This window comes from Symphalangus syndactylus, chromosome 2 (genome assembly GCF_028878055.3).
Source record: "Symphalangus syndactylus isolate Jambi chromosome 2, NHGRI_mSymSyn1-v2.1_pri, whole genome shotgun sequence".
Lineage (NCBI taxonomy): Eukaryota > Metazoa > Chordata > Mammalia > Primates > Hylobatidae > Symphalangus > Symphalangus syndactylus.
Genome location: NC_072424.2, coordinates 21690757 through 21716369, shown reverse-complemented (window position 1 = coordinate 21716369; position 25613 = coordinate 21690757). Strand labels below are relative to the sequence as shown.

General features: G+C 47.3%; 2 protein-coding genes and 1 pseudogene across 2 annotated transcripts in view; 2 read left to right on the top strand and 1 right to left on the bottom strand.

The window, feature by feature from the left end:
* ENO4 (enolase 4) overlaps positions 1-25613 on the top strand; it is a 412386-nt gene that overhangs the window by 169876 nt on the left and 216897 nt on the right. The window lies entirely within an intron of this gene.
* The window catches only part of HSPA12A (heat shock protein family A (Hsp70) member 12A), a 180873-nt gene that overhangs the window by 79208 nt on the left and 76052 nt on the right, over positions 1-25613 (bottom strand). The gene's annotated exons all lie outside the window — the stretch shown is intronic.
* On the top strand, positions 61-3163 carry LOC129465689 (large ribosomal subunit protein uL18-like; annotated as a pseudogene).

Here is a 25613-nt window from a genome sequence, read left to right as displayed (position 1 = left end):
TCTATCTTTGGGTCACTGGATGTGTTAGTCCATTTTCACACTGCTGACAAAGACATGCCCGAGACTGGGAAGAAAAAGAGGTTTGATGGACTCACAGTTCCACATGGCTGGGGAGGCTTCACAATCATGGCAGCCAGTAAGAAGGAGCAAGTCACATCTTACATGGATGGCAGTGGGCAAAGAGAGAGAGCTTGTGCAAGGGAACTCCTCTTTATAAAACCATCAGATTTCATGAGACATATTCACTACACGAGAACAGCATGGGAAAGACCTGCCCTCCTGATTCAATTACCTCCCACTGGGTCCTTCTCAGGACATGTGGGAATTGTGGGAGCTACAATTCAAGATGAGATTTGGGCGGGGACACAGCCAAACCATATCACTGTGGGAGCCCTGTGGGAGCTACAATTCAAGATGAGATTTGGGCGGGGACACAGCCAAACCATATCACTGTGGGAGCCCTGTGGGAGCTGGGACCAGTCACTTGTCCCTGGGCCTCAATCTCCTTGTCTGCAGAGCAGACCCAGCTCCTCTCCCTTCCTCACCCCCTGCTGTCTGCTCTCCTGCCTTGTGTCATCCCACTGATTCACCTTGAAGGGCAGCTCCTGAGAGGGACCCTTCCCGCCCAACCTGTGGTTCCATATCATATTATGCCACCCCATTTCTCCACGGCACTTTTATAAGAGCCAAGGGTTTCACGTTATAGAGAAAAATGACTTTCCCCTTCTCCAGCCCACAACCCAGTGCCGAATGACTTTAAATGACTTTAAAGTCATTTTGCGAATCTGTTTATGGTGAGCGTTCCTCACTTGCTGGGCTCTTCCTACCAGCAGTGGTGAGAATGAATATTTATCAAGCACCTGCTATGTGCTGGGCATTGCTCTGGGAACCCCACATCCATTGTCCCATTAATCTTCATGACCATGCAGATGAGAGAACTATATTGTTAAGTCCCCCATTTTACAGGTAAGGAAACTGAGGCCCGGAGATTAGGTACCCAGCTGTTGTGACCTAAGGAGAAAGTGGCAGAGGAAGAATTTGCCCCACGGCATTCTGAGCTCAAGAACACGTGTGTCTGTCATCCTTCATCTGTGTGCAGCAGTGTCCCCAGCTCCTAGCGCAGCACCTGGCACATGGCAGGGCCTCAAGAAACGTGTTGAATGAATGAACAAATTATCAAATTAGAAGACAGAATTACAGTTCACAAAGCACCCTCACATCTCTCCTCTCGCTTGAATCATGTAGCGGCACTGAGAGGGAAACATCACTATTCCCAAGTTTTTAAGATGAGAAAATCAAAGGTCCAGTGAGACCAGGAGCAACCTTGCCTGGAGGTGGATTCTCTTGGGCTGCTTTAGGCTATTTTGTTTCTTTCAAATCTTGTGCTTTATTTAAAAGTTGTGGGCTCTTTGTCTAGCCAAGGATGCAGGTCTCTGTTCTGCAGGATGGGGTCTGTTAAAGTTGTCAAGAATAAGGCCTGCTTTAAGAGATACAAAGTGAAATTTAGAAGACAAGAGGGTAAAATGGATTACTGTGCTTGGAAATGCTTGGTGATACAGGATAAAAATAAGTACAACATGCCCAAATACAGGATGATCGCTCACGTAATTAACACAGAGAGTGTTTGTCACATTGCTTATGCCTGTATGGAAGGGGATATGATAGTTTGTGTACCTTATGCTCATGAGCTACCAAAACATGGTGTGAAGGTTGGCCTGACAAATTATGCTGTGGCACATTGTCCTGGCCTGCTGCTGGCCTGCAGGCTTCTCAGTAGGTCTGGCATGGGCAAGATCTATGAAGGCCAAGTGGAGGTGACTGGTGATGAATACAATGTAGAAAGCACTTATGGTCAGCCTGGTGCCTTCCCCTGCTATTTGGATGCAGGCCTTGCCAAAACTACCTCTGGCAATAAAGTCTTGGGGGGCCTTGAAGGGAGCTGCAGATGGAGGCTTGTCTACTTCTCATGGTACCCAATGATTCCCTGGTTATAATTTTGAAAACAAGGAATTTAATGCAGAAGTGCATCAAAAGCACATCATCGGTCAGAATGTCGTGGATTATATGCATTTCCTAACAGAAGAAGATGAAGATGCTTCCAAAAATCAATTCTCTCAATACATAGAAAACAGCGTAACTCCAGGCATGGAGGAGGTGTAGAAGAGAGTAATGCTGCTATGCAACAGAATCCAGTCTATGGGAAGAAACCCAAGAAAGAAGTTTAAATAAAGAGAGGGGCTGGGCGCCATGGCTGACACCTGTAATCCCAGCACTCTGGGAGGCCAAGCGGGAGGATTGCTTGAGCCCAGGAGTTTGACACCAGGCTGGGCAACATAGGGAGACCTCGTCTCTACAGAAACTAAAAATTAGCCGAGCGTGGTGGCGTGTGCCTGTCATCCAAGCTACTTGAGAGGCTGAGGTGGGAGGATCGCTTTAGCCTCGGAGGTCGAGGTTGCAGTGAGCTGAGATTGTACCACTGCACTCCAACGTGAGTGACAGAGCAAGATAAAGAAAGAGGAAGGAAGAAGGAGGAGGAGGAAGAGGAAGAACATGAACAAGAAGAAGAAGGAGAAGAAAAATGAGAGGAAGACGAAGAGGAATAGGAAGAAGAAGGAGGAGGGGAAGGAGGAGAAGGAGAAGAAGAAAAGGAAGAAGAGAGAAGGAAGAAGAAAGAAGAACTAGTAATGGGTGACGGTGGTGAAACTGTCCCAAAATGTCCCTTGCTCAGAAGAAAGATCAGGTAGCTCAAAGGAAGGTGTGCTTCCTCAGAGTTCAGGATCAGGCTGCTGAGAGCTAAATCAAACAACAATTTTCCATGAGGATTTTTCAAATAAAGACAATGAACTTATGGACCAACCAGCAAAAAAATAAATAAATAGGTAAAAATTAAAGTTGCATGTACATTTTGCGTTCTATTCCACAATATATCTGTTTTCTCAACAAAACTAATATCTTAGATTTCCATTACTTGTTTCTAAAATGTTTTATTGTGAAAAATGTCAAGCATCCAGAAAAGCAGAGAGAATGCTATAAGGATCCCTCAGGTACCCATCACCCAACTTAATTTTTAAAAATCAACTCTAAGTAAAATTGCTTTCCCAGGAAAAAAAATAACAGTTGCTATCATTTACACTTCATGTATAAATATGCTGACATAGTTTGGATGTTTGTCCCCTCCAAATCTCATGTTGAAATGTGACTCCCAATGTTGGAGGTGGGACCTGGTGGGAGGTGTTTGAGTCATGGGGACAGGTCCCTCATAAATGGCTTAGCACCATCCCCTTGGTAATGAGTGAGTTCTCAGTTCACTGACTCCTCCTCTGCTCTCTCTTGCTCTTGGTCCTACCATGTGTCATGCCTGCTTCCCATTTGCCTTCACCATAATTGTAAGCTTCTTGAGGCCTCACCAGAAGCCAGGCAAATGCCAATGCCTTGCTTTCTGTACAGCCTGCAGCACCGTGAGCCATTTACACTTCTTTTCTTTATGAATCGTCTAGTCTCAGCTATTTCTTTATAGCAACACAAAAATGGACCAACACGTATGCTCACTTAGTTTTCACAGTTCTCCCTCTAAGAAGTCCACACTTATGTTGGCCTCTATTCCAGATGGGGACATTGGGGGTGGTGAGGTCAAGTCACCTGCTGGAAGTCTTGGGGCTAGAAGGGGCAGAGCCAGGAGTCACTCAGAGCCGGTCTGCTTAACCACCAAGTAGCCCTGCCAAGAGCCTGGAGGTCAAGTAAGTGCTTTAAAACAATTCAAGGAAATGGGGCTATGCCCTCTTTCTTTGAAGCCTAAAGTCTGCATTAAAGTCACATGGTTTCTGAAGTATCCCACGGCAAGTCAGCCAAGACACCTTCATCCTCCCCTCATTTATTCTCATTCAGCCTCTCCCTCTCTCCCTCACTTATTCATCCTCTCCGTCAATCATCCCCTCCTTCCATCAGACACGTGCTGTCACATAAAATCTAACCAGACACAGGCCCAGCCCTCAAGTAGCACCGAGACCTTGTGAAAAAGAGAGAAACAAACCTAACCAAAGTTCAAGGCAGACTTCAACCAGTACCCTCATGTGTGAAATTTACAAGAAAATTTCACCTATCTTCTGCTTCAGGGAGCGAAAGAGCAAGGGGCAGGGAGTGCAGTAGTTAAGGATGTGGGTTAGGGAGTTAGATTATACTTGCTCCATCCCCGCCTAGCTGTGTGGCCTTGAGTGACTCATCTACCCTCTCTGATTCACTTGTAAAAGAAGATTGACATGAACCCTCTTATACTAGGGCCATTGGAACATTTCCTTAGATAATGCTTAACCCAGTTTCTGCAACAAAGGAATCTCTCCCTCAATGTTAGCCATTATAACTGGCCATTACCTATAGCCCACTCTCAGTAATGACTCCTGACCTGCCTGAGTGAGGCAGGAGCTTTGTAAGAGAATGTATGCATTTGCAAGCTAGCTAGGAGCTTTTCCTTAACAGGAATTTTCTCAGAAAGTCTGTAAATCAAGAAAATAAATGACACACACACAAAAATCCTCAGCCTTCCCTAGTCAGCTGGCCAAGGGATGTTGGCCACGTGTGGGAAGTACGATCTGGTGGTCAGCGGAGCAGGGACAAAGACACCCTGTTGTTTCACAGCCTGGCGCTGGCATGCTGGTATGCTGGCACAAATTCCATGATCCTGCAGGGCAAACCCATGGCAGTGGGGCCAAGATGACCAGGGCAAGGCCTGCGGGCTCAGACAGGCCTGTGTCCCATTCAGCCTCTCTCCAGGACATCCCTCTTCCTGGGTAAGGACCAAGAGGACCCCGAAAAGACACCTGGCACACTGAGCACTTCACTAGCTGCAGTTATCACTATGATCAGTGGTGAGGTAACACCCGACCTGGGCTCAGGATCCCTGGCTCCAAGACCAGGTTCCGTCTTTTGCTGTGTGGCTTTGCACAGGTCACCTAACCTCGCTGATGCCCAGTCTCCCCATCTGTACAATGAGGACAAAAATCATACTTAGTCTTCCTGCCTCATCCTGCTTGTCATAGACCTGGAGTGGAATCCCAACTTTGCCGCTTCTTAGTTTGTGATCTTAGTTACTGTAAGCCTTATTTTCCTCATCTGTGAATGGGAATAATTATGGCACCCACCTCCCAGAGCACAAATTTCATGATCCTATAGGGCAAATCCCTGCAAAGAGTCTGAAAGTAAAGTAAGTGTTCTAAAAGAATTCAAGGAAATGGGTCTGTGTCCTCTTTCTTTTGTGAAGAGTAAGTGAGGCGGTGCGTGCGGAGTGCTTGGTGTGGAGTCTGGCACGTGGTACCCACTCCAGGACAGAGAAAAGAGCTCCTCGGTAGAGAAGGGCTGCATCACTAGGAGTCTAATCATATGAACACTCGCTTCCCTCCGGTGCTTGCTCATTTTCTGCTGGGCACTAAGCCAAGCACTCAGCTACCTCATTTCACCTTCCCAAGAGAGCCAGCCTCATGCCAGGGCAGGAGCAGCCCTCATAGGCAACACAGTGGAGACACGGGCTGGGCCTTCCTCTCCCCACCCTGGCAGGGGTCAGCTACGTGCAATTTAGTCACCACTGGCTACAAAGCCAGGTAATGCCCCCAAACTGCTGCACCAAAGTCCTTCCCAGGCTGGCAGTGTGGTGGGAGGGAGGAGAAGGGAGTGGGCTCTTCCCTAACCAGCCTGTACCTGGACAGTCTTCACTCATAACAGGGGGAAAACACACCGTCTTGACCCATCTCCCCTCAGCTCACTGCGAGGATGGAAAGTTCTAAGATCTGGATAAAGGTAAAAGGGCCAAATAAAAGAAAATTATTTATTTCATCCCCCAACAGGCTTGTTATTTTCTGTGTTTCCTATTTTGTCCAGTCTCCTGATAAAGTTCTAAGTTTAGAGCAAAAGAAGAATTGAAGAAAAAAAATCAAAATATTAAACTTTTTAAAAGTTAAGTTTCTGGTTTTTAGAAACTAAGAAAATTGGGGATAAGAAAAATAGACACTGAGCAAATAGGTTGCATCAATGTGATGTAACAGGTGTGCAACGTGCATGTGAGCCCAAGTGTGTGCATGTAACTGCATCTGTATCTCTCAGTGTCCAAGAACTAAATACTCAAAAGTCACAGAGTAATATCCTCAAGAAGAAACATACAGATAAATAAAAATATGAACAAAACGACCAATCTCATCAGTAATTTATTTCTGTGTGTATATGGTTAAGCACTTATTAAACACAGGGTAAGTTATAAAACAATAAAACAATAACATCTAATAATGAGATCACAGTAGAGTCTATACTTTCATACATACATGGATGGAGTCATCGTAAACTAAAGAATTGCATACTTTGGAAAATCACATGGTAACATTTAGAAAACATTGACCAGTTAATCCTTCTCTTAGAAATTATGTCAAAAGAAAACAACTATATTTATCCATGTTTTTTTTTTTTGAAACGGAATCTCACTCTGTCGCCCAGGCTGGAGTGCAGTGGTGCGATCTTAGCTCACTGCAGCCTTCGCCTCCCATGTTTAAGTGCTTCTCACACCTCAGCCTCTAGAGTAGCTGGGATTACAGGCGTCTGCCACCATGCCTGGCTAATTTTTGTATTTTTAGTAGAGATGAGGTTTCACCATGTTGGCCAGCTGGTCTCAAACTCCTAACCTCAAGTGACCCACTTGTCTTGGCCTCTCAAAGTGCTGGGATTACAGGTGTGAGCCACTACTCTTGGCCTATCCATGTATTTTTAAATGTTAATTGATGCGAGGGGTACAATTGAATAAAATTACAAACATAAATATAAAGGTGGTGGCTGGGCACAGTAGCTCACATCTGTAATCCCAGCACTTTGGGAGGCTAAGATGAGCAGATCGCTTGAAGCCAGGAGTTCGAGGCCAGCCTGGCCAACACGGTGGAACTCCGTCTCTACTAAAAATAAATACAAAAATTAGCAAGGCATGGTGCCACACTCCTGTAGTCCCAGCTACTCAGGAGGCTGAGGCACGAGAATCATTTAAACCCAGCAGGCGGAGGTTGCAGTGAGCCAAGATCATGCCACTGCACTCCAGCCTGAGTGACAGAGTGAGACTCTGTCTCAAAAAACAAACAAACAAAAAAACAAAAAGAAGGTGGTGTAGTAACATGAGAAAACGTCACTTATTAAGCAGGGGGTTGGGAGGAGGCTAAGTGCAGTGGCTCACGCCTGTAATCCCAACACTTTGAGAGGCCAAGACAGGCGAATGGCCTGAGCCCAGGAATTCAGGACCAGCCTGGGGAACATGGCAAAACCCCATCTCTACCAAAAAAAAAATAAATAAATAAAAAATACAAAAATAAAGAGCCAGGAGTGGTGGGGCACACCTGTAGTCACATCTACTTGGGAGGCTGAAGTGGGAGGATCACCTGAGCCCAGGGAGGTTGAGGCTGCAGTGAGCTGTGATTGTTGCACTGCAGCCTGGGCAACAGAGCAAGACTCTGTCTCAAAAAAGAAAAGAAAACAAAATTTTAAAAGCAGAAAAATCACCCGTATATAATGATGATAACCACTAAAAGTATGCCTGCATACGAACACCTCCTAGCCTGTAGAAAAATCAAACAGTTGTGCTAAGGTGGAGGGATAATGAGGGAGGTTTTGCCGCTTCCAGGTTTCCTTTAAGGCTTTATAATCTTTTTCTGTTTCCCTCTTTCTTTGAACTCTGTCCGGAGGCTGATGCCTCTCACTTCCAGGGAAGGGTGGGGGGCTGTATCCTAACTCTACTGTCACTCTGGCTCTTGCCATTTGATTTGGCTCCTAAATTGTGTTACTCTTTCTCGAAAATGCAGCTCTCAAAACAAACTGGCTGGTGTGCTTGTGAGATCAGAGACAGACAAGCTCCAGCATATACTTGATTCGAGAAAACACATTACACTGTGTGCTGGGGCCAAGGAATTTCACATTTGGACAGGAAATGTCAGTCCCCACAAAAGGCCTTCTGAGGCCCCAAGGGTGAGCTCAGAATGGCTGCCCTTCCCTGAGCCTGCTCGCCTTGGCACACTGGCACCCCCTGGGCACTTGCCCATGTGGGTGGGGCTCACTCTACCCCCATAACCCAAGGCCTGCAGCCACCTCTCAGCTTGTTCTGAATCTTGTGCTTCTTTGAGAATCTAAGTGCTCAGACTTTGCAAACTGTTTTGAAAGGTTTATAGATCTACATGGTGGGAGTTCATTCATTCATTCACTCATTTGTGCACTAAAACAAGCATGGATTAAGGGTCTGTTATGTATTAGGCCACAAAGATAAATACAAAGGTGGGAAAACACAGTTGATGGTCTTCAATGGGAGACGGAAAACAGGAGAACACAACTTCCAATGAATTGAGGTGGGCCAGTCTAGGTGTAAAGTTGCATCAGTATCAAAAGCTAATATTAAGCGCTTACTAGATGCCAGGCATCCTTCTAGGCCTTCTCCACAGCCTATGTAACTCATTGTGGATTATGTTTAATTCACTTAATCTTCCAACAACCCTAGAGACAGGTAATAGTATTATATTCACATTAAAGTCTAGGAAACGGAGGCACAGGAAAGGTTCAATAACTTGTTTAAGGACGGTCAGCAAAAAAGTTTGAGACCTGGAACTCTGACCACTCTGGTGCTCAGACTGGTAACCAAGCCGCCTCTGCCACAGTAGGCTTAGCTGGGGGAAATGGGGGATGACCTGCAAATGGGAGGAGGCCCCCAGGATTCCTGGAGTTCTCTCTGTGAATTGGCACGTTAGTGTTATGGATTTTGCCTGTGTCCCAGGAGCTGGGTTAACAGCATGAGTCTCCTAGAGAGAAGCAGCTCTCGCATGGGCTGACCCCTCCAGGTTGAAGTGACAGGGCTGATGATCAAAATCCAGACACCAGAAACTGTCCACATAGGGCAACGCTGAGTGTACCCGTGTAGACAACCAGGCCCCTCTCCCAAGGTCACCTGACTTCTCTCCAAATGCCCTTCCCTTCAACAGCAAAGAGTGAGAGGGAGGTGCTCCAGAGTTACATTCATCATCCACATATGGCAGGATGGACAAATGCAAAATCACCTGGAGACAGAACGTCTTTCAGGCTGAAACCAGGAAGAAAGAGAGGCAGTGGAGGTCAGGGTTAAGAGCACCGGCCTGGGTTTGATTTCTTGCTCTATGACTTTGGGCACTGCTTGGTACCTTGGTTTGGTCACCTGTAAAATGGGGATAATAACTTTACCTATTTCATAGGGATGTGATGAAGATAAAAGGAGTTCATACATGTGCAGGGACAGTGATAACACCAAAGAGCCAAGGATTGTCAGCTGCTATTGATTAGAGACTGAGCAATCTATTAGCATGGCCACATCCAGATAAATACAAATCTCATCTATGTATTTCTCTACCTACGAAATATGTGCATATAAAATATGTGCATTTAAAAGACTAGAAAGCAATGCACTAACATATCAATAGCGGTAGCCTCTGCATAGTAAGATGACAAGTGACTTATTTTTTTTCTTCCCACTTCTCTACCCCCACACATTTTCAATAAGTAACAACTTTTTCTTTTATAATAAGAACAGGATCAATAAATGATTATTTAAAATCCCCTCAATAGAAGTGGGATAGGTGGTTTAGAAGCAGAGGACGAGGTTGGAAAGGATGTCTTAATGCTAGGTGCCTAACAGTGTTCAGGGAAGGTACCTCGATACATGGATTTCAGTCTCTTTCAGACCCATGTCCTGCCTTCTGAGAAGCATCGCTAGCTCTGCTCACCCTTGCCCCACACTCATTCCCCTTTGACCCTGCCCATGTCCAGGCCTCCTCTGGGCATTGCCCTGTGACTTCTGATTGCCATTTATGAATCACCTACTATGTGCCAAGCTCTGGGAGGCTAATTCGCTGGGTGAGCTCTGAGCTGAGGTCCAGAAAGCAAATGAGTTGCCCAGGACCACCCGGCCAGGAGGTGGCATGGCTGCAGTTCACACCCACATCACTTATCACTTCAAGTCCAGAGCTCATCTTACTGGACAGCTCCATTATACAGGGAAGTCATGGGTTACAGGAATATGAGGCCAGCAGAGATGGTTCCTGTTTTCCAGTTAGAATCCCTGCCTGTGGATCATTTGTGTTTGTGTGCATGTGCATACATGTGTGATTGTGTGTGCGTTTTAGAAAGAGGGAAAGAGGAAGTGAGAGAAAAAGAAATTTTATATATATATATATACGTATATGTATATATGTATATATACATATATACATATATATGTATATATACGTATATATGCATATATACGTATATATACGTATATATACATATACGTATATATACACATATATATATATACATATCTATCAAATGTTTCTTAAAGACTCTAAGAACAAATAGCAACACATGGAGCTTGCTCAGGTTTTTTGAAGAATCAGAGAAACTGAATTTAAAACCAAGGAAATAAAGAGGGTGGACTCAGATGAGTAGAAAATAGAAAAGCCTGATCCTGTGGAATGCTCTGGGGTGAAGGCAGGCCTCGGCTGATTCTAGATCCTGGTTCCTGACAACAGAATCCTGGAAGTTCAAGGTCAGAAGGAACTTTAAAGGTGATGTTGATGCAGAAACCCCTTCTGCTGCACCCCAGACAGCCGGCTTGTTTCAGATTCTCTTTTGATGGGAACTCAGGACCTGAAGAAACAGCACATTCCCTCTTCTCAGAGAGATGTCAGCCAGCTCTTCCTCTCATAGCTGTTTTCTCTTTGGTCTTAATTTCACCCTCTGGAGTAATGCAGAATAAACCTGCCCTTCTATCCAAGAAAGTTTCTGTATCCATTAAGGTATATCCAGCTGCAAATAATCAAAAGTCCTAACTCAATAACAAATCATTTCAGAGGTAGTTCTGTCTCCATCTCTGTGGCTTTGCCCAGTTTCACTGTTAGCTTGACCTCAGGAGGTCAGCAAGATGGCAGCTGCCCCTCCCTGTGTGCTTTGGAGCCATTCAGTGTCCAGAGGAAGAAGATGTTAATATGTTTTCTTGTGGGTCTTTCTTCCCAGAAGCCCCTCAGCTGACCTCTCCTCATTTCTTATTGGACAGAGCTAGATCTCATGACCACTCTGAAGTCTAAACCAATGACAGGCAAGGACAATGGAGTTACCTTAATTGGTTTAAGTGGATCTGGGCTTACCTCTGAGCTGGGGACAGGGTCAACTTCCATGAGGATGAACAAAATCAGGGCTCTTCCATCAGGGAATAAGGGGGAAATGGATGTTGAGTAAATGACAGTGCCTTTGACAGCATTCAGTACTGGGGTTGCAGAGGGATTGAAGACATCCCCTCAGGTGGAGTTCAGTGGTTTGTGCTTGATATGGTTTGGCTGTGTCCCCACCCAAATCTCATCTTAAATTGTAGCTCCCACAATTCCCACATGTTGTGGGAGGGACCTGGTGGGAGGTAATTGAATCATGGGGCTGGGTCTTTCCCATGTTATTCTCATGATAGTGAATAAGTCTCATGAGATCTGACGGTTTAATAAAGAGGAGTTTCCCTGCACAAGTTCTGTTCTCTTGTCTGTTGCCATGTGAGATGTGCCTTTCACCTTCCACCATGAGTGTGAGGCCTCCCCAGCCACATGGAACTATGAGCCCATTAAACCTCTTTCTTTTGTAAATTGCCCAGTCTTGGGTATATCTTTATCAGCAGCATGAAAACAGACTAATATGGTGCTTACCCAGGATCCACTCATTCTCCTTCTGCCAGAGCAGCACCTATTTTTGCTCTGAGGAATGAGCTCTTCCTTGAGGCCCTCAGCCCAGGAACCTGTCCTCTTCAAGGCATGGTTAATCAGCTTCTTTGGTAATTATATGAGCTGCCCCATATCTTTCTAGTACATTCTTTTTTATAGCTTCAATAGCCAGACCCAGTCTCTATTACTTGCAGCCAAAGAACTCTAACCAGCTCATCAGATTCAAGGGCACCAAGAGCTCTCTGGTTCACTCTCCCAGGCTGGTAGCAGCCTAAGAACAGTGCACAGAGCCCTGGAGTTTAGAACCCAGGATCAAGAGTTAGAAACTAGATTCTTAGCAATCCTCTGACTAGCTGTGTGACCTTAAATAAGTCACTCCACACCTCTGATCAGTCAGTCCCAGAATCTCCTTGCTCCCAGCAGGACTAGAAAGAAAACACATGAATGTGCCCTCAAACTCAAGACATCCCACTAAAGTCGGGGGTCCTAGACATAAGCCACAAGTCCCCATGTACTTGCTCAATGAATTATCAAATTCCAAATCACATCACTTCTCAACACCTCAGTTTTCTTCTTTTTGTAAAATGAGAACACTAATAGCATCACCCAGGGTTTTTGCGTAATTACACGAATGATATTTGTGGAAGTACTTTCTACTGTGTTAATGCCACAAAGTGCTAGGGATGAATATTCCCAATATCTGCTGGAAACATTAGTTTATTTATTCACATAACAAAACAAATGGTATTAAAGTATAAGTGTAGGCAGTCGTCCCCTCTCCCTGCTTCTGCTTGGTGTTTGGGTTTCTAGGGTAACAATGGAGATAAAGGATAAAACACATTCAAATATGCACTCAACTAGAGAATCCAGAGGCTAGCTAGATGTATGTGGGGAAAAGAACAATAATTCTCATATAAGTTAAAAAAAGAAGAAAGCAAAATAAATAAATTTCTAAAAACATCCTTGACCTAAGCTGGGCATGGTGGCTCATGCCTGTAATTTAGTACTTTGGGAGGCAGAGGTGGGCGAATGACTTGAGCCTGGAAGTTTGAGATGAGCCTGGCCAACATGGTGAAACTCTGTCTCTACTAAAAATACAAAAATTAGGCTGGGAGCGGTGGCTGATGCCTGTAATCCCAGCACTTTGGGAGGCCGAGGCAGGTGGATCACTTGAGGTTAGGAGTTCGAGGCCAGACTGGGCAACATGGTGAAACCCCGTCTCTACTAAAAGTACAAAAATTAGCCAGACGTGGTGGCACACACCTATAGTCCCAGCTACTTGGGAGGCTGAGGCAGGAGAATCACTTGAATCTGGGAGACAGAGGTTGCAGTGAGCCGAGATCACACCACTGCACTCCCACCTGGGCAACAGAGCAAGAGACTCCATCTCAAAAAAAAAAAAAAAAAAAGTTAGCCAGGCTAACTAGTGAGGAACTCATCTACATAATGAAGAACTCATCTAAAAAAATTTAAAAATTTTAAAAAACCCCAAGAAATTAGCCACGCATGGTAGCGCACGTCTGGCTGGAGGATAGTTTGAGCCCAGGAGGCAGAGGTTACCTTGAGCAAAGATCATACCACTGGACTCCAGCCTGGGTGACACAGCCAGACTGTTTAAAAACAAAAACAAAACAAAACAAAATCCTTGATCTAAAAGGTGAAGGTGGAAGGAAAAACAGAACAGACTCTAAGAAGAAAGTTCACAAACCTAGAGAGGAGAGATATGCTAGAGGTGGCTATCAGGAATATGAGAAAATGAGAGGTAGGGGAGGGAGAAGCAGACAGTGATAACAAAGAAAAAAGGATTTTTCAGGTTTTGCTGGATGTTAAGAATGTTCCCCTTTACATTTTCTTGAGAGACTACAGGAAAGTTTTAATTTGCTTTCAATGATTTTTGGATGTTGTGCTGGTCTTTGAATGCAACATTGTGCTAAGGCTGGCCTGAATGACAGCCCAGTTTTTTGCAGCTTATATACCAATATTCAGTGAGTTCCTTTCACATGCCAGGCACTGTGCTAGGCTCCAAATACAGCATGGCCCCTGTCCTCACGGACCTTTGGCATAGCATAAGCCGCCTGGCCTGTCCCCTGCCTCACTTTCCTATCCTGGTGGACACCAGACTATACAGACTTCCAGAATGGCTCCTCATCAGCCCTGTGGGCACCTCCTCAGATGAAGACCTTGTCACTTCCCACCTGGATGACTGTCAGTTCGTCTCCCTGCCTCTGGTCCCAGTCCCTTGCCCCTAATCCATGTCTACCCTGCTGCACAGGTGTGTATGTTTTTCTTTTTTTGTAAAATACATACCTGATCATTGCTTGCCTCTATTTTAAATCTTGACTTCCTCCTCATCCCTTACAGGATGAAGTCACAATGGCCATGTTCTAGGTCCAGCATGACCCATGACTCTCCTACTCCACATCCTCTGCATCTCACATGCCTGCATTTCCACACTGCCTGGAAAACCCACCCTGGTCCTCTTTCTCACCTTAGAAACTCCTCTTACTCTTTCTTTTTTAAATTTTTTTTGAGACAGAGGTTCGCTCTGTCACCCAGGCTGGAGTGCAGTGGCACAATCTCGGCTCACTGTAACCTCCACCTCCTGGGTTCAAGCGATTCTTCTTCCTCAGTCTCCCCGCTAGCTGGGACTACAGGCACATGCCACTATGCCTGGCTAATTTTTTGTATTTTTAGTAGAGACGGAGTTTCGCCATGTTGGCCAGGCTGGTCTCAAGCTCAAATGATCCACCTGCCTTAGCGTCCCAGAGTGCTGGGATTACAGGCGTGAGCCATCATGCCTGGCCTTCCTCTTACTCTTTCAAAATTCAGTAGGGCATCCCTCCTCCGGGAAGCCTTCCCTGGTAATCATTTGCCCTCATCCTTACCTTGAACAAAACTCTCTTTTCCTCCTCTAGGGCAGTTCTCTCTTTACACTCAGCAATGACTTGGGTATGTCTGTACCTGATACTCAGCTGCCACCATCTTAAGGACAGTAGCTACATCACAGTCACCTCTAGCACAGCTCCAGACACATGGTAAATGCATAAAGAAGTTTTGTTGCTGATGGTGACAGAGCTGACAGGGTACGAAAAGATATATCCTGGTGTTGGTAGGAGGCGGCCCAACTTAGCATTCAACTTGAACACAGGCATGGTGGAAACTTGCTGCTTCTGAATGGATCTGGCTTTTTCTATCTCAATGTACATGTGGGCTAGGAGAAGCCAAATGATCTTTTAGCTAATATTTTAAAATTAAATGTTTTCAAATGACACCAGTGAAACATGATCATTTTCAAGCAATAATAACTGACAAGAAATGTAAAGAAAAATCTCTTGTGAAAAACCCCTACCCCCAGATACTACTGCTCACATTCTGATAGTAGCCTCTGCAGACCTCTTTCCTCTGCATACATCGCTTCTGTTTGTATAGTGTGATATGATCCAGTCTCTCCATGCATACAGGGCAGGGCCCCAGCTTCCCAGAATCTGGGTGGAACTGCCCCCAGTAGGGTGGGGCCAGGGGACCCTCTATTTGAGGCCTTGGCCCTGGGCAAAGACATAGCTGGCTCAAGTCCCAACTTGGGGCCATCTCCAGGCAGACACAAAGGGGTTATTTTTCTCTCCCTCATGAACAAAATGTGCTCTGGACTAGGAGGTTTTTTTGGGTTATGAGATTCAACTGAATTGGAAAAGATCATCTGAAGTTTCTAAGAAAGTCAGATTTAAGGACAGCGTAGACTGAAGCTTTATTTTTGTCCAAAATAATCATAAATTATGAAAGCCACAGGCTGGAAGCTGGGGCACAGCAGGCTTTTGTGGAGAAAGAAAAAGCACGAGTAAAACGTAGACGCTGATAGGACCATGGCGTTATGCGGGGGGGCTCGGCAATGAGCCTCTCTCACTTCCCTGCATCCTTTGTTGGGGTGTTCCAGGAAGTCTATGACTGGAGGCTACAAATGAGTTAATGTCAGGATTTATCCAGTGCCAGGGCTGAGTCTCACAGGACCTCCCAGTCCTCCTCATGGGACCCTCTATTACGGCTCCCAAGGCAGTGGTGAATTTCCTTCTAACTCACTAAGAAAAAGCCTTTCCACTGGCACTAGTCTTATGGAAGCCATAGCTGCATGTATTATAGATTTATACTTTGATCCAGCAACACCACATCTGGGAATCTACCTACAAATACAAACCAGCAATGCGAAAGGTTATTATCGTAGGATGAATTGTGATTGCAAAATAGTGGAAACAACACAAATGATCATTCATAGACAAGTTGAAAATACAATATGGTAGATTCACTCACTGAAATTCTATGCAGTCATAGAAATGAATGAAGAAAAGCCCTATCAATAGACATGGAGCAATTTCTAGGACATATTAAGAAAAACAAGCAAAATACAAAAGACTACACAAAGAGAGTATTCTACGTTTTGTGTTAAAAAGGAGTGGGGAAATATACATATATATTTATGCTTAGTTTTGCAAAAACAAACACAAGAGTGATACACTAGAAACTAACAAAATGGAGGGGGCAGAGTGAAAGGGATGGTGGTGATGGTGAGACATCTTACGATGTCTTTTTATAGTTTTTATACCTTTTTATACAGTTTTGACTTGGAGGGCTTTATATACCCGAAAATCAATTTAAATCAAAAGGGGTTTTAAAGAGCAAACCCTATATTTGACATAAATAGAAACAAATAAACTTTACTATCCATCATATGAGTAGAGATACAATATAGCCACACAAAAAATCATTAATTCAAGTAATTTTGGATGTAGTACTCCAACTGTATATCTTTAATATATGTTTTCTAATGATAAAAAGAACACAAAGAAATCTTGAACTTAATTTAGCAGGCTTGTTGGGGATAGAAGTATTGGTGCTGTAATTCTGAAACTATTCTTTTGTGTAGTGAAGGATTGAATAAGTGAGTAAAGATGTGATGTGGGGATCAGTGTTTTGACTTTGGAGAGGAGAGATGCAAATATAGAATGGGGAAAGGTGAGGTAAATGCATGCTACTGGATACATCTGGATGTACTCATGGTTTTGAGAACAGCTTAGTTCTGTTCTCTGGAAAGACCTAGAAGCAATGACACTCCAGTGACAATGAGAACACCTCGTGCCCAGGTTTTGGTTTCTAAATACCATTCCCCACCCAAAAGCACATGGGCTCCTTGGTGATATAGCTGATTCCAGGACTGGGGCAGGAAAAGCCCAAGTTAAATCTGAAACATCAAAAAAATTTTTTTAATTAAATAAATAAAATAAAACCTGAAACATCATATAGTGGCAGAAAGTGCTCAAAGACCAAAGAGGCAATACTAAAAACAGGAGAGAGGCCAGCAAGAAGGAGCTCCCACCGGCCAAATCCGGGACCATAGGAGGCGGAAAAAGGAATAATGGTAGTAATTTATTACAATAAACTGAATTTTTAAAATAGACCTAGGAGTCCATAATCATATTAAAAATAAAAGATATTTACAGAAAGAGAAAGAGGGCAGAAAGGAAGATTTTTAGAGGTACATGAGTGTTGACTGCACTATTCTTATAACTTCTCTGTAGGTCTGAGAACTTTCAGGATTAAAAGTTGAAGGAAAGAAGACACACACGTGTGGGGAAGGACACACCAGTTAGATCCTGAGAAACCTGCGGTAGCCTGTTGTTCTTGAGGGTAGTGATGGCGCCCCCTAGGGAGGGTTTACAATGAAATGCCTCTCAGTTCTTCCCAGTGTTCCCAGTCTTGCCTTAGCGTAGACAAGCACAGACATACATATTCTTTCCATTTTTTGCCCAACAGGAACACACCATACGCTGTTCTGCACCTTGGTTTTTCCTCCTTGCAACCTGGTACTTGGACATTGCTTTGTAGCTCTGGAACTGCTGCATTCCTCTCCGCAGCTGCTTGTGGCTCCAACGCACGGATGGACCATCCTTCACGCAACCAGGTCCTGTTTGACGGCACACACTTCCTCTCACCATTCAGCCACATTCACCTTCCCACCTTTCCTGCTCTCCACCTCCTCTGCTCCCTCTCCTCCCTTGTCCACCCTCAGTGCCGAGCGTGATCATGAGTAGCCGCCCTGACACTGGGGCATGAACAACTCATCCAGTTTTGCCTGAGATTTTTTCACTTTGGACACTGAAAGTCCTGGGTCCTAGTCTGCTGGTTAGGATGACCAATTCATCCCGGTTTGTCCAGGACTGTCCTGGTTGAAAACTGAAATTCTTGCAACCCGAGAACTCCTTCAGTTCTGGGCCAGCAGGGACAGGTGGTCGCCCTACCTAGGAGCAAAATGGCTACTGGCTTGGAGAGGAGCCAAAATGTGCTCCTGGAGGACTTTACTCCCTTTCAAAAGCTCCTCTGGATGCCCCTACCCAGCTCCCACCTCCAACTTAATGTCCTGTAAGAAAGGGACACTTCTGCCCATCTGCATCTTCAGACAAAGCTGCCCCACCGCCCTCACAGTGACTGCCTGGTCTCCTTCTTGGAGGCATTCAGAAGAAAGTTCATGGCTCCCTCAGTGGTTTTAACTGCCTGGAAATGACATTAAAATTTAACCCAGATTGTCATTTCCTCCCCACAATTCAATCAGCTTGGCATGGCTCATGGGAATCCCATTCTTTTAATCATGTTTCTCTTCAAACTCACTCTTGCTAGGAGTACGGAGTGCCATTCATGCATCTTTGGTTCAAATAATCTCTCACCTACTCTTGCCTCGTCATTTAGTAACTAACAATTTTGTTGAGAGATTTCCTTTAAATAAAATGCTAGGAACTTAAAAAGAAAAAGCTCACACTGGCACCTGTAGGGCCCCCAAAGAACTGCTGGGTTTGCATCCACCAGTCGACCCCAAAAAGATCCATCAGGCTGACAGCCAAGTCCATCATGGTGGGGAAGTGGAGACAGTCCCCAGGGAACTGAGGAGGGAATGCCTGCTGGGGTCTGCCCCCCCAGTTCAAGACCCTGAGATGGGCTAGGGTGGGGAGTGGAGGGCTGCAGGCTTCTGGGGGCTAGAGCAGGGGCACCTGATCTAGTTCTAGCAGGTTCCTGATGAGTCTGCTTCACAGTGTCTCCTCTCCTCATTGGCCTGGAGGAAACAGTGGCCCTGGGGAACGAGGTCCTGAAAAGAGGCAGCAAAGAGGTAACCAGAGGACAAGAGCCTGGGCCACGGAGACTGGAAGAGGCCAGAGGGCTGCCTGGAAGAAGGCTCATCCGCTTATTTGTTCTCCTTGGCTCAGGCACTGGGTTCATCCCCCTTCCTCCAATCCTGCACCCCTCCCTCACCAGTGACGGTGCAGACAAGCAGCCCTGTCCTGGCAGAGCTAAGGCAGGGCAGACCGGAAAGGGTCATCCACCCCAGCTGCTGGGTGGAGGCTTGGCCCTGGGGCCTGGGGAGCCTCCCCAACATTATCTCCTGGCCCCTCCCTTCTCTGCTCCCGCTAGCGTCAGCCAGCAAGGCCAGCCCCACATTCCTGCTGCAAACAGCCTGGGGTGGGGCACAGTGAGTTTTTAATTTGTCCGCAGAAATCCAAAACAAGGGAGGGGAGGATGTTGGTTAACTCTGCACCGTCACCAGTGCTTTAAACCTCTTTGGCCCAGAACCCAGACTCAGAAGTCAAGGCCACAAGGGGGCTTTAACCAAAATCCCAGGCAAGAGACACCTTTGCTTCTGATGCCGCGTGTGGCTTCATGACGGCATGATGCCGTGTGGGCTAATTTACCAAGAGCTCTGCGAACTCTCTCTCAGCACTATGTTCCCTAATTGTACCCTCTTTCAAAAGGGAGTAACTACCTCTTCTAATCACGTGTACCCCCAGGGTATCTCAGAGGCAGGGCTACAAAAGCAGCCTTAAAAACTGTGGCAGTTCCTCAAAAAGTTAAACATAGAATTATCAAATGGCCCCCCAAGTCCACTCCTAGGTATATATCCAAGAGAACCAAAAACCTGCTTACACAGTAACTTGGACACAAGTGTTCGCAGCAGCACTGTTCACAACAGCCAAAAAGTAGAAACAACCCAAGCGTCCATCCACAGGTGAATGGATCAAATGTGCTCTCTCCATACAGTAGAACGCTATTCAGCCATAAAAAAGAATAGAGTACCGATATATGCTACAACATGAATGAACCTTGAAAACATTATGCTAAGTGAAAGAAGCCAGATGCAAAAGACCACATACTGTTTGATTCCATTTATATGAAATGCCCAGAGTAGGCAAATCCATAGAGACAGAAAGCAGATTAGTGCTTGCCAGGGGCTGTGGGGAGGGGGAATAGGAGCAACTGCTAATAGGTACAGGGTTTCTCTTTGGGGTGATGAAAATGTTCTGAATTAGACAATGGTGATTGTTACACAACACAGTGAATATCCAAAACCCACTGACTTGTAAACTTTAAAATGGTAAATTTTATGTCTCAATTTATTTATTTATTCTGAGACAGGGTCTCACCCTGTTACCCAGGCTGGAGTGCAGTGGTGCGATCATGGCTCACTGCAACCTCGAACTTCTGGGCTCTTGAGTAGCTGGGACTACAGGAGCCTGGCTAATTCTTTTATTTTTGTAGAGTTGAGGGGGGGGGTCTCACTATGTTACCCAGATTGGTCTTGAACTGCTGGCCTCAAGTCATCCTCACACCTCAGCCTCCCAAAGTGCTGGGACTACAGGTGTGAGCCACTTAGCGTGGCTCAATTTTTTTTTTTTAAAGCAGCCTGCTGACATCACCCTGACTTTGGCCCTAGCACAGCCCCCTATTGCAGGGCCAGCTTGTTCCTCTGAGTTATCTTTAGCTCCGAGTGTCTGCTTCCCGGGACTGCCCTGCTGTGTGTCGCCCTCTGCTTCCTGTGAGCACACGCTCTCGTCCACACTGGCCTGACCTGTAGAACTGGATGTTGCGATTCTTTCCCGCTCCAAATACCTTCACTGTGTGGGGAGCAGACTTTCAAAGCAGGTGTGGAAAGTGACATCCAGCACAGCACAGTGAGACACAAACATTGGACCATTCAACACCTCTGCCCTTAGAAGTCCCCTGGCCCAGCCACCACTAGGATCTTCTGACTGACCAATCGTCACTCAGCCTCCCCTTCCTCCAGCCACCAACCTTCCTGCGAGGTCACTTGGACTCTATGCTGGACCTAGAGGGCACCCTCTTCGCAATCAGACAAGCCTAAGGTGTGGGCTTGGTGGGGGCTTCTTGAGGAATGCTTTCCTCACTCCTTGCTATGGTGTCATCACCAGACTCTCATTCCAGACAAGGAAACGAAGGCTTCAAGAAAGTCAAGCACCCAGCTGCCAAGCAGTGGGGTTGGCTCTCCAACGTAGACCCATATGGTCTCCCATTTTGAGGGCCAGGACTTGGGGTGAAAGGTCCCCACCTTGAGGGCTGGGGCCCGGGGTGGCGAAAGCACCAGGATGTTGCTCTCCTGGGCTGTGTCTTCCTGTCTGGCTCTCACTTTTACTGGAATGATGCCCCCACCCCCATCCCTTTCCCTGACATTCGCTTGGCCCAGAGCGGCTGCAGGATCGATTCCCTGTCTAAGTGCAGGACTTAGAGCACTTCCTGGCTCAGAAACATGCTAATTAGGTTTAGGCAATAGAGGTCAATAAATTAGAGCAAAACAGCAATTGATTCAGTTATCAACTCTCCTGGAGATGCACGAAGCAGCGCTCCAAAGACAACAGGGAGAGAAACACACAAAACCCTTCTGAAGCCCCTTTACTCTCCACAGGTTGGGTTTCCATAGTGGCTTGGGATGTTTGGAAGAAAATGTAGGCTGAGGAAGACATCTGCTCAAGTGCAGGCCTCGGCTCCTTGTGCTTAAAATTCTTTCCACCTTCCATCCGGCTATGCTCGCTTGAGAGCCAGCTCTCCAGGGAAGGCTGCAAGAGGCGATGGCGCCACAGAGCTCCGAGGTCATTTGGGCCATTCCTCTGACTCAGAGCAGAATGAGGCAAATAAGGAGAGAGTTTGTCCTTGGGGCAAGGTGCTGAACATGCCGTCATAGCTCCATTGATCCTCAGAAGAGCCTGATGGAGGAGGTCTGATGTGAGCCCTTGTGGGGGATGCAAAAACCAAGACTCAGAGAGGGCGGTGACTTGCCATGGTCACACAGACACCAAAAACAGGGCAGGGGCCTCTGGCTCTTGAATGATTACCAATAGTTTGGCTTATGCGGCCCCTGTGAGAGCTGCTGGTGAAGTTCAAAGGAAGCCCTCAGATGAAAGGCTTCCTGCAGACCCGCCAGTACAGACAGAAGGGGCAGATGTGGGGAGGTCCCACAGAGGCCACCCTGTGTGCTTGTGAAGGGGTGGATCAGAGGCTCGGCGGACACCCAGCACCTGGTGGGGCCAGTCCAATGCCCTGCTTAGGTCTGGGAATGTGTGAGATGCTCAGAGAAGGATGCAGGATGCTTCCGGATGATGGCTCAAAGCCAGGTGGCACAGGGGCAGCAGGAAATGGACCCATGAGGCAGCAAGGTGGGGTGGGGGTGAGGGGGGACCACAGCAAGGTGGGAGGAGGCCGGTGGCAGAGACACCGAGCTCCAGCTGGAGTGCTAGAGAGTCTGCTCTTCATAAAGGTCCATGGCTGCCGGGTTGTCCCCACCATCTCTCCTCCAACCTCCTGTGCACTGTTCCCATAAGCCCCTCCCCAGGTGCTTGGGCAGCCCTCTGCTCTTGGAAGCAAGAGGCCCAGCCTCCCCTCACCAACCTCAACCTTTTGTGAATTTGCTTTAAACATGGAAGCCTCAAATGCCTGAAAGCCTTTTCTAAGGATGCCTTTGGGTCACTTAACAAGCCTTTCTGGGGGAAGATTTTTACTTTTAAAAGGAAGAATGACTTATTTTGGCTGCTGCGGGCGGTGTGTGCTGGGGGAGGGGGCAGTGGACTACAGGGTTGGGGTGGGGCATTCTCAAGTGTGCTCAAGGGTCCTCAGTTTGCAAACCCTGGACTGTGGCTCCTGAGTCTGTAGATGGAGACAGAGGTGGGCACGGGCTCAGAGCAACCCAGAGATGCCCTGAGTCCATGGTTCAAAGGCCCTGCCCATTTTGCCTCCAACATAGGGCCTGACTGGGCTGCCCCAGTGACATGCTCTGAAGAGGCACATTCACAGGAGAGATAAAACAAGCACACTCGCTGGGAGCTGGGGCCATCAGCAGCCGCTGGCTGTGGGGGCCACACAGAAGGGAGGGGAGGACAGGGGCCCTGACGAGACACTGGGGCCAGAGGCCAAAGCTGAAAACCTAGGGGTGAGCCCACCAGCAAAGCCAGAGACAGGCCTGGGTGAAGGGTCACCCTCCTCCGGGAGCTGAAATGGGAACTGAGGAAGGAAGAGAAGCCACTGGAATATTTTAAGCAACGAAAGAGGCCAGGGCAGAGCCTGGGTCTGAATCATTTCCAGGGCCTGGACAGAAGGCCCCCGGGAGGATGTTTCCGGAATGAATACATCCAAAAGGATGGGACGGCAATTGCGAAATCCCATCATGGGAAATCCCTGCCTGCCAGCATGTTTACCAGGAGCCCAGGGACGGGGGTGGATGAGAGGCAGTCCCTGCAGTTTCTCTCTGCAGTGGATGGAGGTTTCTCTCCCAAACAAGGGGCGCTTGCTTGTCAACCTACAAGGGGCCCAGATAGAAAGGCAGAAAAGGGGACAATGGTGAAGGAGTGCACCCCCAAGGTGCCTTGGGTTCCAGAAGCATGGAGTTGGGAGAACTGCTGGGGGCGGGGGGGTGGCATCCTCTGGGGCCTACGTTGATGCCAACTCCAGTCCAGGCAGGCTGCTCCAGGGGCTGTGCTGTCTCAGCCACGGCCACACCTGAACAGTCCCCACCGTATTTCCCATCTCCACATTTCCAGGTGAGCTACACTCAATAAGCTTAATGTGGGAGAGGGCAGAGGCAGGACGAGGCTGAATGCCAGGTCATTCCCTGAGATGACAGCACAGGACGGGAGCGGGGGTAGTGGCAAGGATGATGATGTTCCCACCTGGGGACACTAAATGACCTGGGTGTCTCTGGGACATGCAAGTGGAGATGTCCAGACAAGGCTGGATCACGTGGGTCCAGGGAACATCAGTGCTGGGGCAGGGGGTGAGTGGAGGAGCTGATCTTGGATCCTGTGTACAGGTGAAGAGAGGAGGGCCCAGGACAGAGCCCCAGAGCCCCAGAGCCCCAACACTCGGCAGAAGAAGAGGATCTCAGACTCTACCCCACTTGCTCCTGGGACCAGCAGGGCTGGCTCTGCTGGCAGAAAATGCCGAGCAGACTCTGTGGAGCTGCATGCCAGGCCCAAACTCAGAGCTCTGTCTCCAGGAAGATGCTTTCAGGGAATATTTGTAACAGCCCTTTTGCAGATGCTGAAACTGAGACCCAGAGAAGTTAAATCACAACTTGAAAGCACGAGAGCAAATGAGGCCCCGAAGCTGTCTGGCTCCAAAGTTCCGGGTTTTATCCCTGGGCCCTATCTCTGCTCTGGGAAAGCCTGTGGTTCTTCTTTTTTCTTTTCCTTTCTATCTTTATTTATTTTATTTTATTTTATTTATTTATTTATTTATTTATTTATTTGGAGACAGGGTCTCCCTCTCTGTTTCCTAGGCTGGAGTGCAGTGGTGTGATCACGACTCACTGCAGCCTCAACCTCCTGGGCTCAAGCGGTCCTCCCAACTTAGGCTCCTAAGTAGCTGGGACTGCAGGCACACACCACCACATCTGGCTAATTTTTATTATTATTATTATTATTATTTGTAAAGATGGAGTCTCACTATGCTGCCTAGGCTGGTCTTGAACTCCTAATCTCAAGCAATTCTCCCACCTTGGCCTCCCAAAGTGCTGGTATTAACAGACATGAACCGCTGCGCCCGGCCACCTGTGGTTCCTCTGAGAAGGGGCTCATTCAGTCAGGACCGGGGCCCCTGGCTAGACTAAAACTGTGGGTGGGCCAGGGGACTTCCAAACACCTGCAGCCCCAGCTGCTCCCATTGACTCCCCCTGGGCCCTCCTTCCTCCCACTCTTTTTCCTCTGCACAGCAGGCAAGGTCCCAGGGAGGCAAGAGCAGGCCCAGGTGGGCCCAGGCATTTCCCCAGCCCCTCCAGAGGCCCAGGATGAACTGGCCTGGGATGAGGCCCTGCTAATGAGCAAAGACTTCAGTCCACTGAGCAGCACACGGTAGCACAGAAGAAGGCCTGGTACACCAACAGCAAATTGCACTTCCTTCTCAGAACCCTCAGCTCTGGTCTGGTACCCCCAGGCAACAACAGCCTAGCGGGCAGACAGGACAGGAGGCCTGGGAGCTGCGTGTCACTCAGAGCCAGACAGGAGAGTGACAACTGCCTTCGCGGCTCCCAGTGGGTTTCGAGAAGGTAACATGACCAGGGTGCAGTCCCGCCTCCCTTCTGTCGCCTCTGAACCTCACCTTGGCCCATGGCGCCTCCACCTCAACTGATGCTAAGTAAGCAAAGTCTCCTCCTTATTCCCTGGCCAACCTGCCCAGCTCACAGTGGGGGCCTCAGCCAAGGGGTCATCAATTGCAGCCTGAGAAAGTCTTTCTCCCTGACTTGCCCCACGAAGGGACTCCACTCAGCTGACAATTATGAAGCTCTGGCTGGTCCCTGGTCCTGGGCAGGGGCAAAGCTGCAAAACAGCCCACAGGGAGCTCACAGTGCCTGTGGTGATGATGATGACAACGATGGTGATGATGATGACAACAACGATGGTCATTATCATGGTGAACGGGTGGAGACTTGGAGCCAGGAGACCTAACTACAAATGATAACTATGCCACCATTCCTCTGAATGACCTTGGGTAGGTTACTTACCCTCTCTGGTCTTGAGTGGCATTCGCTGTGACATGGGGTGGGGGAACCTGCTCTGTGGCAAGTGCTTTTTAAAAAATATTTGC